At 39.8% G+C, this 17,388-nt stretch overlaps 1 protein-coding gene and 1 pseudogene across 1 annotated transcript in view; both read left to right on the top strand.

Annotated features, from left to right (window-relative positions):
- AR (androgen receptor) overlaps window positions 1–17,388 on the top strand; it is a 192,443-nt gene that overhangs the window by 59,785 nt on the left and 115,270 nt on the right. The gene's annotated exons all lie outside the window — the stretch shown is intronic.
- LOC109385570 (cofilin-2 pseudogene) lies at window positions 4,093–4,609 on the top strand (annotated as a pseudogene).

The raw sequence follows: 17,388 nt of genomic DNA, 5'->3' as shown, positions 1-17,388 counted from the left end.
GCTTTTCCTACCAACTTAACCACAGTGTTTGGGCAAGGCGCTTCTCTGTGAGCCTTTGGTCATTCATCTTGGAGATGAGGGTAATCATCTCAATTATCCTTCAAGATTCTTCTGAGAACTGAAGGAGAAAATGGATGTGAAATTGCCCAGCACTGCCACATGCAAAGAAGAGTTAAAAATTGAGATAAGTGTGTCGTTGGGACAGCAGTCCACGAAGTACTGCAAATCCGCTACTTAAATAAGCACCTCTTATTGCCTTTTTTTTTGTAGCACTTTGTAGCAATTCATTTTTTTTCTGATTGGAGCAGTAATTTTTGGCCCTTTGCTAAGTTTACCTATGATAAGGTAAAATAATAAAATAATATTTGAACTAGTGTTATATTGCATTCCATTAGTTCAAATATTATTTTAGTAATATGGAATTATTTGACTCCAACCAGAACTGTGGCCCTGTTCCCCCCATCACCTCAATTTCTCCACTTTTTTTCTACTCAAGGCAAAGTTTGAGGCAAAGAATGTTCTCTTGTGATGCTAAGACAAGTGTGCTGGTAATTTATGTATCAGCTGTTCCCTGAGTGCCTAACTGTGGAATGAACACAGTAGAACCCTTGTTCTCAGAGAATTCAGTCTAGATCCATGCTGTACAGTATGTAGCCACTAGCCACACGTGACTGTGGTGCACATGAAATATCACTAGTTCAAATAAATATGTGAAGGAGAGAGTGGGACTTGAAGGGGCCTACCCACAGATAGGTAGCGAAATAAACCAGAAATGGTAGTAATTGGAGAAGAGGGCAATCTACAGAGGGCACCAAAAATGTATACACATTTTAAGAAAGGAAAAAACTATTAAAATTGTAATACTCAGTATATACCGATAACAAAAGATGAATACAAGTCACATTTGACCTCAGCAATGACAAGAGGTGTGCTCAAAGTGGTTACATCAGCGTAATTTTAACACAGTTGCTTACTTCCTTAAATGTGTATACATTTTTTTGGCACCCTCTGTATAGTTACGGAGGTGGGTAGCGTGCGTGGCATTACCTGTTCCTACACACTCTGCTTTTTACCTACTTGTGGCTTTGGTGGGTGCAGTCTGAGCGCTAAGTTATATAGGTAGTGGTGCTAGGTAGATATCGCAACGTTAGCAATGTAAACTATATACGAGTACTTAGTCACCCATAAGAGTACAGGACAATGGGAAATAATTTAGTTCTTTTGCTACGTGGGAACTGCATGATGCTTAGTAGAAAGATTTGTGGCATAGTGAGTTCACCCCTGAAATTAGACCCTGAGACTGGTTTTGATTTAATGGCTGGTTAGGAAACTGGATTCAGGTCACTTAGTTCAGAAAACCCACTTTGAGCAATTTGTAAATCATTAACATTGTGTTTGAATGTTACAGCCTATATCTGTCTTTCAGTTAGTAGAATGGAATATCCTTGAGAGGGGAGAGAGGTGTTTTATTCATCTCTGAACCTGTACTTGTACCTCTGCTGGTGTGCCTAGTCCATTGCCTGGCACTAAAACTGTGCTCAATAAATGTTTATTCTAGAATAAAAATAATAGAAGCCCATGAAGTTTACTATTTGACAAGTGAATATAATTTTAAAGTCGTTTCTCTACTGCTTAGAACTACAAGTAGATTTTCATTTTAGAGATTTCAAGTACTGATTAATTTATTTCAAAATAAGTGTGAAGCTAAATGACAAATCTAAATGATGACTTGGTTTTATTTATTTACCTTATTTGTCCAAAACTTAGGATTGTCACATGTCATTGCCTACAGAAATTGTGAAATAAATTATAATCTACTCATACTATGGGATACTATGCAGCCATTAAATCAGGCAGCTATGCATATACTGGCATACTATATTGTTGAATGAAGAAAGCAAATTTCATACCAGTATGTTTAGTATCATCTGACTTTTGTAAAAAGAAGATCACTACATTTGGATGTGCATAGATGCATGTGCTCATATGTGCGTACAAAACGCTGGGGCAGAATGCACCTCAAGTTGTTAAAAGTGGATCCTCCTGGGGAGTGAGATGGAAAAGGGTCGGGCCTCAGCTTTTACCATATACACCCTGCATTGCTTGCTTTCTTAAAAGACATTGATTGTGAATTGCATTGGTAAATTTTTTTTGAAAATTATTTTAAATTCTGGTGCTAACAATAGAGCAGTTCACTACAAGTTTTAAGCAAAACAAAAGTAATTAAGAGGAAAAGCAGCTCAGATTAAATTGTACATTTTGGGGACATATTTGTCTATCAGTTCTGCAATGGTCACTTGAAAAACAAGATTATTCAACAAACTCTGCTTAGTTCTTATAATTTTTCTAACAGCACATACAATTTTCTTTTTGGTAAAAAGATGTATTTTTATATGTTTAATTATTTAAGTTTCAAGTGCAAATCATGTGTGCTTTTAATGTAAGTTAAATGGATGACTTCAGCCAGATGACCACAGGTTCAAGGGTTATGTAGCAGCAAACAGTCTGTACATTTTCTAGTTCTTTATTCATAAACTGGGGAAGAGAAACACATTTTGGGCCCTTTTCCTTCCCGAATAATTCCCTGTCTTTCCAGTACAGTTGTAAGCCTATTGATAGTAAAGCTATGTATCTTGTACCTTGTACCTTGTGTTTATGTTGTAGGCTTTCAGGTTTGAAAGAAATCTTACATGCCATCTACTTGGCCCAGTCTGTCTTCTGATGCTTGGAATTCCCTTGCAGTAAGAAATACTAAATGTACAGAGTAGGTACTCAACAGTGTAGTTATTTCATTACTCAGAAAGGAGATTTTTTTTTTCAAATCCCACTGTATAGTAGGCACCTTTAGATTTATTATTTTATTGTTTTTAGACCTGCAGAAAACTAAAGGAAAAAAAGTCTCGTTCAAATCCAAAAGTTTCTGTGATTGACTGCTTCATTGGTTTCATTGTTTCAGCTCCTGTCATCAAATATAGATCCTTGAAAAGTTCACCTTTAAACCGGAAGAATAATACGAAGTGATAAATGAGAGGTAGAACCATAGACTGTTTCAGTCCAGCCTCCTCATTGTACAGATGGGTGAACTGAGGTCGACAGAGTTAAGCTGAGGCAGCTGTGATCCCTGTAAATGTTTAGGTAGACGTTTCATATGGCCATAAATAATATATAATTGGAAATGATAACCCTGTTTTCATATTTGTCGTTCTGTTTTAGAATAATAAGCTAAATCATCTCTACCCAGTACATTTTAATACAAACGTATTTTACCCAGATTGAATTTTTCTATTTTTTCCAGAATATTTAAAATCTCTCCCACCTAGCTGAAATCCTAGCCTTGCAAATAACTGACTGTGGTGGGCAGAATTCTAAAACTGACCTAGTGACCCTGTCCTGATAGGCTCCCCTCGTCTCTGAGTGTGAGTAAAACCTATGAATGTGATATCATTTCCATGATTACCTTATGTTGTATGGCATGGCTTTAAGAGGGGTCTAGTCACACACGCCCTTTAAAAGCAGGGACTTTTATTTACCTGGTAACAGAGAAATTTGAACCTTGGAGGGATTTGATGTGCCCATGGCTTGAAGCTGGAGGGAGCCACATGGAGAGTGCAGCTTTAGGAGGTGAACTCCAGCTGACAGCCAGCAAGAAAACGGGGATCTCAGAAATGAATTCACTCAACAACCAGTGAACTTCCCCTATAACCTCCATATGAAAGATCAGTCTGGTTGACAACTTGATTTTGGCCTTGTGAGACCCTGAGCAGAGAAGCCAACTGAACCCACCAGGATTTTTGACCTACAGAACTATGGGATAATAAATGGGTGTTATTTTAAGCTGCTAGATTGGTGATAATTTGTTATGCAGTGATTAAAAAAAAACCTAATACACTAACTATGTGATCTAAAGCTAGCCATTTATGGAAGGTCTTGTGCCTTGGTTTCCCTTTGCCTGTCCTAATGGAAATATCGTGTAGTTCTTTGAAATTGTACTTGTGAATTGGGGCCTGTCCATTCTCCTCCTCCCAGTGCCACTGAGCCAAAGTCAGAGCCTCTGCGATGGCCACAGCTGCAGGCACTGGGGCTTTTGGACTTACAGTGCTTGGTGAAGTCATCAAAGTTATTCATGATATGAAAGTAAGGAAATCTTCTACACAACAGGAGATCAAAAAAGGAAGAGAACAGTTCTCTTCTGTTTGATAGATGGCAAGGGACAAATAATTGTAGAGGAAGCAAATCAGATCTTGGCAGGTGACACTGGAGACACTGTAGAGGACCTCTACACATCTTTTGTGAAGTTGCTACCTCTGACTGATTGCCGATATGCTTTTTGTATGTTGACACATATGGAACAGAAGAATCTGAGAAAGAAGACCTAGTACTTATGTTCTGAGCTCCTGAAAGTGCACCTTTAAAAAGCAAGATGATTTATGCTAGCTCTAAAGATGCCATTAAAAAGAAATTTACAAGTATTAAACATGAGTGGCAAGTAAATGGCTTGGATGACATAAATGACCATTTGGCACTTGGAGAGAAATTGGGAGAAAATGTCATAGTTTCACTTGAAGGAAAACCCTTATTCAATGACAGCCAAATGCTGTCTGGGTCTTAAGGAGCTTCTGTGTCTCCAGCTCAGTCAATTGGAAGAGTATTAGGGGTTTTTTGTCCTCCTCCCACTGGGTCCTTCCAACAAAATGAATGAAGGAAATGTCATTTACGTAAGCAGCCCACCAGTGATTGCCATTAGACTGTTTCATACTGTTACTTTGATATGGCACTCAAGGAATGCCTTACCATCAAACTTTAGCCAAAACAACTGGTTATATGCCTCCTTTGCAGCAAGTGCTACAGTGTGTATCATTGTCAATGTAAATAGCTTAGAATGCTGGATAGGATAAGCTAATTGAGTGCCTTGAAAGCATTATCCACTGCTCAGATGGCAAACTTTACTCAGTAGTATTTATAGTTGTACTCGATTACAGTTCTCTGAGGCTCCAGCATTCATACACCTCACCTGTCCTGGCAAGCCTATTTCTGTGACATGGCAGCATGGATGTAACACTATGCATTGGAAGCACTTTTTTGTAATGAGTTGAACCCTCCACCCTCGAAGAGAATGACAATTAAATTGTGCTAACTTGTGTTATCAACTTATCCTAGTACCTCAGTGTTCATCCCTGTTACCTGCATATCTTCTTCAAAGAAATAGCTGATATTAATGCCTTTTTGTTTGCCATTGAGTGTACACTACTGAATAAATGTAAGAGTTTTATGTATGCCACATAAGTCTTGCAACACTAAAGGCACTTTGAATATCAGTCATGATGGCAATTTCTGTAGAAAAGAGCCTTAAATAGAATGTTGTTTTTGAGATCAAACTCCCCACCTTTATATAAATGGCCATGTTGCAATAAAAAGTGTGACATACTAAAAAAAAAAAAAAAGAAAGAAACATGGCTTCTAGAGTAATGAGATGTGTATTTTTAATTTTGGTGGTATTACTAATAACAATTTTGATTCTTCCTGGCCTATAAAAATCATTTTCATACAAAAATGAAAAAGTAAAGGAATATTATTTTGCACTAGGAAGACCTTCCTACAGTGTGATCTTAGGATGGCTGGGCCATATGCCTGCCATTCTACTGTAACAGAGAAAACATGTAACCTGCGAAACTGTCCACTGGCATCACATACTTACTGAGAACTTACTCTGTACCTAGCACTGTGGTAAGCTCTACATGGTACAAAGCGCTACATGGTACAAAGGGGAAAGGAATTAGACATGGACTTTGCCTTCAAGTAATGCATAATGTAGTAGAAAAGAGAACATTTGGGGTCACACTAACTATACTCCAAGGCAGGAAGTACTCAGTACCTTTAGATGAACAAATAAAGATTGGTAAGAGCTCAGAGGAAGTTGCCTGTCAACTGGGTTTTGACGAATAGTTAGGATTTGAATAACAGGAGTCAGAGAAGGAAAGGCATTCCAGCTCGAGGGAAGAGCACAAGTAAAGATGCTTTAACCTAGGTCACATACGGGAATAACCAATAACTCAGTATCACTGAAATGTAGGTTGCATAAGCATAACAGGAAATGAGTTTGAAAGAATAGATTGGGGCCAGATCTCTAGGTTAAGGAGTTTGGACATTATCATGTGTTTTTAACAGAGGCATAACTGATCAGATTTGTGATTTAGAAAGAAAACTCTGGCAGCCATGTGAATAAAGGTTGGTGGTGAAGTATGAAGGGTGATGTGGCAGAGACTGGAGACAGGGAGACCTACTGGGAGAGAAAGCAAGTGAGAGATGATGAAGATATGACTTAGAAGAGTGGTTTTGGGAGAGAGGAGGGACAATGTTTTAGGGCAGTCACCAGGGTAAAGTGGACATAGTGAGGCAAGGAAGCAAAGTTCAAAAGGTTGATAAAGTGCCGAGACAGGTAGAAGACACACAGCCAGGAAGTATCCGAGTCAGGATTAGTACCTAGACAATCCGGCTGTGGAGCTCTTGCTTAACCATTGGTGTTCACTCCTGAGAGGGTGGACAACAGGAATAATTAGGGAAAGAGCCCCTGTGTCTGCAGTGTGACAGGAGCAGCCCTCCCCCCACCCCCCCACACAGACACACCCTGCAGCTGCTCTTTGAATGCAGGCTAAAAGTTGCGGTGGGATGTAAATTTGTATGTGCGTATATACATGCTCTGCGTGCACTACTAGGAATGAAAATGGAGAACATATTAGGCAAGGCCACTGCAGTGGGGTCTGTGAGCCACCAGCACTCACTGCTTCAAAGAAAGGCCTTAGAGGTCTGGACTTGTTCACTGGGCATTGCTGCATTCTACACACTCATTGTCCTCGGAGAGCATAAGGTGACTCCATTTCCCTCCGCCTAAAGGTCTCTTTTGGAATCCACATTTGTTTGTTCTGCATCTGCTCTAAGGATTTGCTAACTCTCTGCTTGTCACTGTCTCTGGCCCCTGGCATGTATAGCCTACTCCATTGGGAAATATGTAGCACTTACAAGATAGGGGCGTAGGAGGCTTCCAGAATAGTGTACAGCAGGATTTGTAATATGCAATCCTAGGATCATGCATAGAGAGTTCACTGGGGCACCTGTAGCAAATGCAGATTCGTGGGCCCCACTTCAGACTTTTTGGTTGAGGTTCAAGAACTGACATTTGTAATAAGCATCGATCTTTTTTCAATAAACATAAAAATTATTTGTTTTATTTCTTTTTATTTGCTGTTTGAAATCCCCAAATAAATTAGTCATTGTGCCAGAATAATGAAAGCAATGATGGTATTGAATATGTTTCTCTGAATGACAACTTCTCCCAAAGATTCTGACATATACCACCCTGCATCCAGCATTTGATAATGCCCAGTTGAGACCATTAATTTAAAGAATGAAAGTAGGGATCCCTACTGTTGTTGAAACTGATCTCTCTCTCTCTCTCTTTTTTAAAAGATTTTATTGGGGAATTGGGGGAGGGGAACAGCGCTGGGGAATCGGGGAAGGGGAACAGACAAGTTGCTGTCCTTCTGTTCTTCAGTCTAGTTGTGGAGGACCTCGCTTCACTGGCCCATGTTGGCATTATCATTGCACTCTTCCCGGGTGAGGCAGTCACTTGCTGGCCATTGGACAGCCGCTCACGGTAGCTCACGGCAGCTCACGAAAGCGCACACCAACTGCCGGCCAGCCCCACTGCAGCCTATGCCATCGCCGGTGACTCATGGCAGCCCATCTCCAGGTTGAGCTGTTGTTCACCATCTTAGATGTGAAGGGTGCAGCATCACTGGCCTTCATATGTGGGACCCGAACTGGGGCCCTGCTGCTCAGAGCTGGCGTCCCAAGCCAACTCCTAACCAATGAGCCACTCAGCCGGCCCGATTTGCGTTTTTGAATGATGACTTGGGAAGTGATATGAAAAGTGGTGAAATATAGGTAGTAAGACATTGCTGAGGCTATTGCTTAAAGTGGGTGGAAAGGGATGGACAGAATGTTTGTTGGATGGTTCTAGGGATTGCCGATATGTCAAACTTGAATGAAAGAGTTGGGGCCTTCTTTTGGCTCTTTGTGCATATCGTTAACATATATGAATACACAGAGACTGCATGGTGTTTTTCAAAGAACAGGAAGCTGGGAATTAGAGCATGAGCATCCAGGGGCTGGCACTTCTGTGTAAATATTGGGTTGTCGGAAAAGTCATGACGTACTTTTTCTATGTTTTTCGTTGCAAAAATGCATCATGACTTTTCCAACAACCAAATAGTTGTGAATCCATAGGAATCTTGCTCTTCTTTGAGCCTCAGTTTCCCTAGCTATTAAATGGGAGCTTGAAACTTTCTAGCTACTTCCTGGTGATGGGGGACAATTGCGATGATGGGCATGAAAGACATTGTGCTACACAAATCCTGGTTCTTGAAGCAGCTGTGGTTATTTAATGCACTGAGTATGGTGCCTATCTCACAGAGTTGTTATGAGCATCAAATGGAATAATGGATCTGAAAGCATTTTGTTAGCTTTAAAGTGTGATCCAAATGTTAAGAATTAGTAAAAATAATAAAAGAGAACAATTCATTCTACATCCAGATGTCCTGTCTCTGCTATGACTCATGTACTCATTCAGAACCATGCGTAAGAACCTCCATTTAATTTGCACAGGCTGCATTCCTACACGCAACAAAGTCAAATGGGACTAAAAGATTCTATGCATTGCCTTCTCCCCTGTCAGATTTTGGCTGTGGGACTGACTCAAGCAGAACCAGCCATGTGGTCATATCTAGTCACTTTGCCCGAATGCACACTGAATTTGGGTGCAGGCCCCCAGGCTCAAGGGGAACCCCAAGTTTCCTTCCATTCCTTCCATTGGCCAGACACTCCAGCCTTCTTCATATTCTGTGCTCAACAGGGCCACAGGTTTTTCAAAGACCGGCGATCACCATGAAACCAGGTGTGATCTGTAAAGCTAGTTTCACATTGCTTGCAGGCAGTGGAAACACCCTGTCAGGCAGACCCCCGCCACAGTGTGCTCTTTCCAGTGGAGTTCGCAGCCACATGGAAATTCTACCTTTGGCATCAATGAAATGAAGGTCAAGGTGAGAAGTCAGAGCATCTCCAACCCCCACCCTCAAATTTTAAGATAAATAGGGCTTCAAACCCTTCTGTCCCATTGTTTATTTCATCAACAGTATCTCCCTAGCTCAATAGCCGCTGGTGTACCGTGGTTACTGTTCTGAATGGTGCTCATATAGAACATTTCCGCCAACACGGAAATTCTATGGAAAACACAGCCATAAAGTAAATGTGCCATAATGTATCTGATCGTTTTTCTGTGCTTGGACATCAAATTATTTTTCGTTTTTAGATATTATGAATAACTTGACAGTGAATATATCTCTATTTAGCTATTTGCTTTGGTTGAGTTATTTCTTAGGATCAATTTCAAAAACTGAGCTTTTGGGTCCAAAAGTATGAGCAGATTTTTTGGGGGGAACCTGTAGTGTATTGCCATAATCCTTTCAAAAAGTTTTGTGTCAAAGTGCTTTGAGTAGCATGTGATTATACTGGTTTCACTGCACTCTAAACAGCATTGAACATTATCAATTTAAAATTTTTATTCTACTCTGTCTTTCGTTAAAAGATAGCTTATGTTTGATTGAATTTGCATTTTCTTTTACTGTTGGTGACTATGTGATTTTCTACCTAGCTGTACTTTTTCTTGCCTAAAAGTGTATATTGATATCTCTTCATTTATATTTTGATTTCTTAGTGCTTTCCTTATCAATTTGAATGATAAGCAAATTGATATAGGACATATATCCAATTTTCCACCAATATAACCTTTAAAATTGTAGTTTTTTGCACAATATAATCCTAATCTTTCCTCCAAAATGCTATAAACATTTAAATAGGCACCAAAGTGTTTGAAAATCATTTTAAGATTGTTTTTATGCCGCTTTTAAATGTTAATTTAAGGATCATAAAAAGAGACAATGAGAATTAAATCATTTTTCAACAAAGGGCACTTAAGTCTTGGGAAACAGAGGAGACAATGTAGATTTCTACAGACCGGAAAGGAAGGAGGGATTCATCATTTTGTAAGGCCTCCCAGCTCCTTAACCTGTAAAGAGACTTAGCAGCTTCAGGCTCTTAAATATTTTTAGGCTTATCTGGTTGCTCCTCTACCTAAGGCACATCTGAACACCTTGAGGCAACCGCCTAAAAGAATGTGCTTTTGTTAATTTTTAGGGGCCAGTCCTGAGGGCATCCAGAATCTTTTGAGGTCTTGGACCTGTTGTCTTGGTGACCAAAAAGGGAAGTCAGTGGAATCGCAGCTAAATTTTGGAGCATTTCATGCATCACACTAATTAGTTTCTGACAGGTCTCTCTCCTGATAGGAGGAAACACAGCAAATAGGAACTTTTGGTAGAATGCTTAAAGTTGACTTCACGTTTTTTTATTAGGGTGTGTCTGTGTGTGTCTGTGTGTGTGTGTGTCTGTCTGTTTGTATGAGTGTTTGGTTTTGCGTTTCTGTTTTTGTTAGTTTCAGGTGTACAAAACAAGATGGTGATTAGACATTTATACACCTCACAAAGTGATAACCCCAATAAGTCTATTACCCATCTAATGCTGTACCTAGGTATTGGGCTGTCAGAAAAGTCATGACGTATTTTTTCTGTTTTTTGTTGCAAAAATGTGTCATGACTTTTCTGACAGCCCAATATAAAAATATTATGGACTATATTCCTTATGCTGTACTTTACATCCCCATGACTGTTTTTTACAGTTGACATTCATTATTATTTTATTAGTTTTACAAAATTATCAAACCATACAAAAGAATATGAAATGATCAAAGTTCTACTCATGACCTCCCCTACTCTCCACACCTCTCAGTTTTGCTCCTCACGGGTAAGCACAGAGACCAGTTTCTTGTGTATGATTTCAGAGATTTTCTGTGCATATAAAAACATATTTATATAGTTAAATACATGCACATTCTTTTTCACAATACTATCACACAACAATTCCTGTTCTGTAAATTGATGTCTTCACTTAACAGATTTCATACACTTTTCCATTTCTTTCTATATCTATCTATCTATCTATCTATCTATCTATCTATATATATATATATATACTTATATATACTGGGGGTGCCAAAAAATGTATACAAGTGGACACTTTGGTTAAAGTTGCTCAGGCAGTAAGTAGTTCGCCATCATCAGAAGTGCCTGGACACTGATGGAAACCACTGTGAGCACCTCTTGACATTGCAGAAGTCAAGTGAGACTTGTATTCATCTTTTGTTATCAGTATACATTGAGTATTACAATTTTAATAGTTTTTTTCCTTTCTTAAAATGTGTGTACATTCTTTTGACTCCCTCTGTAAATTCTTAAACGCTTCACAATATTCAATTGTATGGATGTATTATAATTTATTATGTCATCTCCCAATACTGATGGATATTTTGTTAAAGTAGTGCTGCAATTAACATCCTCAAGAGGCAGTATATGAGGTGCTTAAGGGGAATAGCTCTGGAGCCAGACTATTTTGGTTCTCATATTGGTGCCACCAGCTCCATATTGTATGACATTGAGCAAATTCCGTAACTTCTTTATGCCTCAGTGTCTTCCCATGAAAATATTTAGCTAATAATGGTCTCTACTCCTTAGTACTGTTATGAGGATTTAATGAGTTAACAATACACATTCAAAACGTAAGTATTTATACATTAAGTGCTAGGCACATAGAAAATATAACAATCGTTAATTAAAATGGTGGTATCCCTTTATTAGCATACTTTTGCAAATATAAATTCTTAGTTGTTAAACAGCTAGATAAAAGAGTGTATGGAATTTGACTCCTGGTGATATTACACTGTTCCCTGCCAAAAACCCAGCTCACATTAGATATTACTAAACTTTTCAATAGTTCTACATATGGTAGGTAAAAAAGCAGGTTGTCATTATGTTCAGCCTCCTCTCTTTAATTATGAGTGAGCATGAGCATCATTTCACATGTTTATTGGCCGTTTATATTTCTTTCCATGTGAACTGTCTGTTCTTGGCTTTTGCTCATTTGTTGTTGTTTGCTTCCCATCTGTTTCTTATTGATTTATGGAGCTCTTTGTATATAAAGGAATTTGGCTCCTTGTTATATGTGTTACAAATAGTTTTCCCAATTTATCTTTCAACTTTGTTTATGTGATTTTCTGTCCAGCAGACTTGAATTATACAGTTAAATTCATCATTCTTTTCTTTTATGGCTGCTGAGTTTGGAGGTCATGCTTTGAAAGTCTTTCTAGGTGGGTTTGATTTAAATCATGCACTGGAAGTATTTTGGCCAAAAGGCTCAATTATGGATTTAAGAGCTAGAAAGGATCTCAGTGGTTGCATAATTCAATATTTCCCTCCTCATATTTTTTGAATTTTTCTTAGCAGAGGAAAATAAATTTAATCCCAATAAAGGGAAGGGACTCTAAAGGTTCCACAGGAAGCTGATGGTAAACATGTAGACTTGAACTCTGGGCTCTTGCTGCCTATTCTAGTGATCATTCTGTTTAACCAGATTGTTTCAGAACAAGAGCTTTTTTTTTTACTTTAAAAAAGAAACATATTTAAACAATTCAAATATAAAGTTAACTTTTAAGAAATTACATAACACATTTTAAAGCAAAGATTTATTTTTTACTTTTCAGATTAATTTTTACTTAGAGAAATATCAGCGTATGTTCTGTTAAACATAAATCATGTATGTGTTTCGGTATTAGCTGAACAAATGTGCAAATATTCTAACCAATGGTGTATGTCTGTTTTCTTTTTTCCTCACTTAATTGTTTTAGTTATGAGTGTGAAATGTGGGTTTATTTTCATAGAAATCAAGTAGACTTTTGTTCTGATAGATGGGAGCACTGAGGAGCCTTGGCTTGGCTGCTAACTGCATTCTCGCCCTCCTTTCCCTGGCTTTGGCAAAGCCTGGGATTAAATCTAATTCCTTTTAAGTTGTTTGGAACCTTAGCCAGCTTGACCTGTCTTGAATGCAGATCTGTCCAAATCATTGCCCTTTCTAAAGCCCTCTCATGGCTCCTCAGTGGCTGTAGGATAAGGTCCAACCTCCTTACCTTAGCTTACTCACTGGAGTCATTGGACCAGTAGCACCCATATGCAGAGTCTTCCAGCCTTCCTCGCATGTCCCTTTGTACATGCTGTTTCCATGTATGGGGCAACTTTCTTCCTGCCCATCTGCCTTCCTGACAAAAGCAATAGAAATAACCATTACTTCTGCTGCTTCTGTGAAGCTTTTACCAATTTTTCCGCTTCAAGTCTAAGTGTTCCGGAAGACTTGCAGGGTGACAATTCAAGGATCATGGTGGCTCCTCTATGCAGCAAAACACCCATTTAACTGGTAAAATTACAAAGAAAAGAACCCTTTACGATTTCTGGAAATTGTCCTCAGGGCATACCGCCAAGAGAGAAATTTTAATTCAAGAAAAATCTATTAAATCTTGGTAAGAAGAACAGGAGTGTGTGGTATCTGAACCACAACCTACTCTCATCCCAACCCTAGCTCCATGTGATGGAAGCTGTTGCTCGGCAGGTGTGGCTGAGAAGATGAGACATCCTCTCCCCCTCCACTCCAACTCTAGGGCCACAGTTTCTCACCCAGAGGGGCAGGCCATCAGCATCTCTGATGCCCCATAGCCCTGTATTGCAGTAGCATTATTCGAGGCAGGCACAGTGGAGGGACCTAGAGATCCCCTCTATCATCCAGTTTCCACGTGTGGGGGCTCTGTCCTAGTGGTTTTAACCCAACAATACATGGGCACGGATTGTACCTGCCCCAGCTCATACATTGGGGGAAGGTTCCATGCTGGGAAAGAAAGGTGAGCCAAGAGGACTAGGGGCTGCCATCACTCCACAGGGTCCAGGTGAGTCACTCTGAGCAAAGCAGGTCAGGCTTCCTGGCCCCCAACTACACTCCAATGACACAGGTTCTGCCTAGTGGGAAAGGCAGACCATTAAGATGGAGAGCTTCACAGGCTTGCCTGAGGGGACTGACATTGTTTGGAGCAGAGCATGGAGAAGTTTATGCCCAGGTGCATCATCAGAAACAATGGAGATTTGGTGGTGAGCAATTAAGAAGCTACGGGTAGCTCCATCACACTAGTAACAACAAGAAAACACCAGACCAGCCAGCAGGTTACCAGAGAAAACAAGGAAAAGAAACAGCCAAGAAGAGGCCTTATGGGTCACACTCGTTTCGGACTCTGTGGAGTACTGTGCACGTGTGCTAGGCTGCACCCATTAAGGAGAAATGAGAGCAAGATGTGGGGTAGACGCTCAAACATTCCTCAAGCCACACACAGATGCATCAGGGAAATGCAGGAGGCTGAAGGCTGAAGACACTTAAGCACAATCTCGGACCAAACTTTGTCTAAACAATAGGCCACTCTGACCCTGGGGCAACTTCTAGGAAGCCAGGCTTAATGACAAAGTCGTGCTTGTGTGTAGTGGAATGAAAAACTGTGCTCAAAGTTTCACCCTCCGAAGAGTGACCAGACAGAACCTCCGACATACTTGTCCCTGGCTGAATGTGGGGCAAAGTCCACAATCCTTACACTGCAATGTTACCTACTCATAAAATGGAATGGATGGACCTGGAAAATGCCATGCTCAAAGGAAGCCAGTCATGAAAGGCCGCGTATTGTATGATTGCATTTATATGAACTGTCCAGAGGTGGTAAGTCCATTGAGACAGAAAGTAGGTAAGGTTCAAATGGGCTTTGGGGAAGGGCGCATGGGGAGTGACAGCTAATGGATACAGGGTATTGTTTGGGAGGGGTGATGAAAATGTTCTAGAATTAGATAGTGGTGATAGCTGCACAACTCTATAAATATGCCAAAAACCAGTGAATTGTATACTTTAAATGGGTGAACCTCATGATATGTAAATTACATCTCAAGAAAGCTGTTAAAATGACTATGCCCGCCCCCCATGTTTTTACCACTCTATATTCTTCTCAATGACTGTTTGCCTGTGATAGCCTCAAGGGGCAGGGGCAGCTTCCTGCTCCTTCCTGTGTCCCTGGCCCATAGAAGGACCCAGTTGCCGCTCTTTGAATGAGTGTGAAGACTACAATAAAGACGATAAGCTGTAGCAAATACAGAATGCAGCAATTTTGTTATCTATGTGCATATCTAAAAGAGACCTGCTCCATGGTTAGAGGGGCTCATTGTAGAAAATGTGCATGGTCCATTAGCATAAATGAGCATTAGCAAATCTTATATTAAAATTCTTAATTTTGATTTACATTTTTATAGAAGTATGCTTTTTTTCCCTTTCAAATTCCAACAGCATCTTTCATGTCTTTTTTCAGCTCTTAGCCTCCACCCCTAGCTTATCAAGGGATAAAAATGAAATTTCAAGATATAACTACATTTGCTTCCAGCACTGGTGTGCAGATGGAATTACTGTAAATCGATCAGGATTTCTGAACACACTACCAGTTATTGGTTGCCAGGCTTTATTTTGGCTTGGTGTGATATAATGAAGGAGCCGTCAAGTGGATCTGGCTGCTAGTTGTTGCTTGTTTCTTCTCAGTTGCAAAACCTTAGGCAAGTTACTATGTCTCACTGTGCTTCAGTTTACTCATCTGTCATCTCTATCATGCAATGTTGTAGAAACAATAAATTGTGATAATTTATATGAAAGCACCTAAAACATATACTGAACATAGGTTATGGTGATGATGATCACGGTGACGATGGTGATGGTGGTGGTGGTGATGATGATGGTGGTGGCAATCATGGTGGTGAAGGTGATGGTGGCTTTTTTTGTTACTCAATGCATATTACATACCAGGCACTGTGCAGAACACCTGACATGGATTAGCTCACTTAATGCACACAATAGCCAGGTAAGTAGATATTGTGAATATCTCCACTTCACAGATGGGAAAGTGTGGTTTCTCAGTAAGTGTGGCCATTGGTGTCACAGTGCTGGCGTGTAGTGAGCGTTAAATAAATATTATCTTCCTGCCTTTCCATGGCTATTTTTTCCTCTCCATCCAAGTCAGTTGTACATGTTCAGAGACCACTCTGTTTTTATGTGTTTATAGCACAAACATCTAGGCAAATTGTGACTAGGACATATAATGAAAGTGAAGCACAGGGCCCCAGCCAGCCCAGTATTACTTAGCTCCATGAAAGGTCCCCAGACCACTGTAATTCTCATTAGATAGAATACAGTCCTTTTCAGCTTCAAAATTGTGCGGAAAGTAAGAACCACCACATTTCAGATGCACTATTTCCAAATTGCCTAAGAAGCATAGAGAACAAAGAATAGCTTCCCAGGGCTGAGAGAAGATGAAAATCCTATCACAGCCCTCTCCTAACTACTTCTTAGAGGGGGCATTTCATTTTCAACTCGCCTGGTTATGCTTCTTGTAGTGTTATGTTCCCTTCAACTCCCCCTCAGATGCCAGCTCCCACCTGTCTCTTTGTGGTGCCTGTTTGTTCCTAGGAGAACAGCTGAAGTTTGCTTCTTGAAGGAAGTTGAAGGTAGGAACACACCAACCCAGCTTTCTGCAAGCTGTGTTAATTTCTTTTCTTATTGGTTCATTCATTCAATCATTTGTTCATCCATAGATTCAATAAATATTTAACAAACACTAAATAGGAGCCAAATCATGTGCTAGGCATTGGGGATAGAACAGTGAACAGAGTTCTTGTTATTCTCAAGGAAAGGATAGAGATAAACAAGTAAACTAGGAAGCACCTGGTCCTATTTTGAAGGCTGTCTGGTGCTCCTGATCTCATGATCACAGAGCATCTAACCTAACTAATTTCTCCTTCAGAAATAGGGCATTATTGAACCAAGTATTCAATAGTCAGTCATTTGTGGAATAAATCATGGGATCTTAGAACACTAGTGCCAGGAGTGAGGCATCAGAATGGAATGAACATGGAACATATAGTCAGAACTTATCAGTATCTAAAAGCATTTTTTACTTTATATGTTTACTTCATGTACCTCCCTCAAAATGGAAGACTCCATAAGGTAATGAGCATCTTTGTCTGAGTTGTTCATCGTTGCAACCCTAGTCCAGTGGTGCCTGCTTTATGGTAGGTACTGGATATGAGTACATTTTTGACAGAACAGATGATAATGAATGTGAAGGTGTTCTTACATTTATGAAATTCTGTACGTATAGTAGTTGTTGAATTAAAGGTCTCTAATCCAACCCCCTTGCCTTATAGATATCAGAAGGCAGTTTAATATATTATAAAGGGTGCTGGATTAGGAATTAAAACTAGAGTTCAAATTACAGCCCTGCTACTTTTTAGCTGTTCCACTTTAGACAAGTTACTGATCCTCCCTAAA

The sequence above is a fragment of the Hipposideros armiger genome, unplaced genomic scaffold (assembly GCF_001890085.2).
Source record: "Hipposideros armiger isolate ML-2016 unplaced genomic scaffold, ASM189008v1 scaffold_119, whole genome shotgun sequence".
In the NCBI taxonomy this organism is placed as follows: Eukaryota; Metazoa; Chordata; class Mammalia; order Chiroptera; family Hipposideridae; genus Hipposideros; species Hipposideros armiger.
The sequence above is the reverse complement of the archived record's forward strand: the minus strand, read 5'-3'. Positions and strand labels throughout refer to the sequence as shown.